Here is a 3,133-nt window from a genome sequence, read left to right as displayed (position 1 = left end):
ATGGTTTCACATCTTGGTTTTTACCACCAAGGAAAAACATGTTTTTCTCCAAAAACATAGCTGTTAGTCTAGAAATTCAGACTAAAATTAGATAGTATGTTCAGCATATTTTGCCTCTGTCTCACTGACTGCACTGAGCTTTGTTTTTTCTGGAGACACTTCCCTCCTTTTGATCAAAGATCTCAGAGAGCATCTTTTGATCACTGATGAATCAGGTAGTCTCGCTCACATGGACATGCTTGCTACTATTGTTTACTCTAGTGGATGCTTAAATTATCAAGCATTTAAGACCTCAGATGCCACACTGCAATTGTGACCGAGTACCACTGATTGTTTTCCTTTTACCTTGACATAGTGGAGTTTTCCTTTTCAGGCCAGGCTGACCTCATGTTGCTTACAAAGAAGTAACTTGTCTTCTGCAAAGTTTTCCTTAGCTTCACCATGCTTTAGAGGGAGACACCCTAGTGGGCCTCAAAAGGGGGATGGAAAGAGGTGTCAGTGTTAGGTACAATGGATCAGAGGCACAAAGGGCTGACTTATTCTATCAGTCTCTCACTGACCTGGATGGTTTCTATATTTTTTTCATGAGCATCATGTTATTTCTCAAGGTTAAAACATGTGTGGTTAATTTTATGTAACATTTAACAGTGTCTATTATGATGACAATGACCATTAAAATAATAATTCTAGGGAACAAAATCATCTCTAGAAGTGGTTGCATAAAATGAGCTCTGGGTTCACAAGGAAAAAACCAAGATGTCAAAACAAGGGATTTATGCTAAAATGTAAAATTTGATAATGGTGAAAAGGAATGTTTGATAATAAAAAGGAAGTCTTAAGAATTTTAACAGCTCATATCTGAAATATCCAATTTATCTAGACATTTTAAGCAATAGGTATAACTGTCATCATGGAACATAAGAAAATAAGGTATTTGATCTGTTAAATGAACAATAAACAAATGCACTAGGCAGCATTAACTTCTATCATTTACATGGGAAAAACATTATATCAAAACATGGAATAACTTGAAGTTCATGGAGAAAAGCAATTAAAAACAATATAGCAAGTAAAACAAATAGAACGGCAGAAAAATGAATATAAGTAAATTTCATCTATGAGTTCAATTTAAATATTTTTTTTAGTTTACTAAGTTCCATGTAGCTAATTTTGGTTCCATGTTATTCCACATAAGAGTTCTGGAATTTGTGATTCAGTCTAGTCACAGTCTTTTTCACAAGTCCAAGATAGTCCAATTTTCTGTTGAGATGTTTTGGTCAAATGTTTTCAGCAAGTCAGGAAAGTAAAGACTTATCTGCAGATGACAAAACTTAAAACGGCCATGATTAACTTATAATAATAATAGTTCTTAACAGTGAAAGATTTGATGGAAATTACAAAAGTAATGTAAAGCCAAAAGTCAATTAAAAATATCTCTAAACATAATGATTAACCTTATTTTCAAGAGAGCTTCAGATACAACACATAATAATCTTGAGATACAATACCATATAGTCAGGATATACTAGAATATACCAAGATTATCAAGTCTCTAAATATCTGAATAGTAGTACAAAAACTTCATGGGTAAACGATTCTTCAGTCAAACCATGGCTTTGATGATGCTGTTTGCTGTTTTTGTGGATGAGTTCTTGAAGGTTCTTGAGGATGTTAAATCTTTCTCTTAGAGACTGAAAACGTACGTAAAAAAAATCTTTGTGTACTTAGAGAAATTAAAATAACTTTTTAGCAAGTAATGTCAAAAGGACAAGAAGAATTGAGGTTTCAGAGTTTGGATAGAAGAGATTAATCAAGACCTGTAATAGTCTTCGGGAATGTACCTCAGCAGCTAAAATGGCTGTCAGGAATTTTCCCAGTTTTTTTTTTTTTTTTTTTTCTAGAAAAGCAGAAGTTAAGGTCTCTGGTGGCTTCTGGCCAGAAAGGAAAAATTGTGTACACTTTAAAAAGCAAAAGTTAAAAGAACTTTCAGGTTTCAACTCTGAAAAATTCAGTCATTAGCTTTGAAAACTCAGACTTTAGATTTTAAAATTTTCCTATATATTCAATTCAGCTTGTTGCTTAAAAGACTTCCTTATGAGAAAAACAAAACAAAACCCAAAAACTAACTAATAACTATTAGTCACAGCTTTTGAGACAAGACACGCAAAAAGTTACGCATGAAATGAGACAATTACACAAATTTATGATTCCATAAGGCTAGTTCAAATAACATACAAGAAAACATATGGGGCATTCTTTTTGAACTTAATTTATTTTGCTGGCTAGAGGCCTCGTCTCTTATTTTGAATGGTCAAAAGGTTTGAGGAAACAAACAGGAAACAAAAATGGTGCACCACAGTTTAAAAGAAAGCTTAGGCCTCTCAGACAGTTTTATGCCCGTGAATAGCAGTGTCGATCTAAAAATTAAATTACAGTGAGAAACCATTCAAACTGATTTTAATTTAGAGGCTCTTAGATCCCAATTCATTACACAGAAAACTCTAAATTCCCCTTAATGAGTGCATACCAGTGGCTAATGGTACTCTCTATCCCCACGAAGACTGCAACCACACGTGTGAAAACCACTTCAGAGTCTTCACCAAAAATGCACCTGAAGAAACGTTAATGGGCATTTAGAGAAAAACACAATGAATTCGCGCAGCCTGAATCAAGCTGAATTAGGCAGATAACAAACTCGTCAAAATGTTCTTGAGCAGGCCAGAAGTAAAGAGATAAAAGACTATTAACAAACCTCAAAGGACTTCAAATGCAAAGCAGGCGGAAGTCCTTTGTCCAAGAGGTTTTATCTAGACATGAATCCCAGAGCTAGGAAAGTGGACTGAGCATACAAAGGGCTCATACGGGTGCCAACGTTCCACAGTCCCCTCCTGGGGTCCTTTAGCAGGCAAATTGCCTTTGGATCCCACTTCTGACACCAAAATATTGTAGAGAAAAACCTGAACAATGTTTCAAGTTAAAACAGAGAGCTTTATTAAGGGTTTAAAATAATTGCAACTGGGGAACTATGAAGCCCATTGAAATGGAACCAGGTAGTCCCGGGGCAGTTTCGTTATACAAGTATTCTTATGGGGTAAGAAGAGGAAGCAAACCATAGGGAGGGCAATTACAGGAA

This window comes from Trichechus manatus, unplaced genomic scaffold, assembly GCF_000243295.1.
Source record: "Trichechus manatus latirostris isolate Lorelei unplaced genomic scaffold, TriManLat1.0 scaffold00008, whole genome shotgun sequence".
Classification (NCBI taxonomy): Eukaryota; Metazoa; Chordata; class Mammalia; order Sirenia; family Trichechidae; genus Trichechus; species Trichechus manatus.
This window is presented reverse-complemented; position numbering follows the sequence as displayed.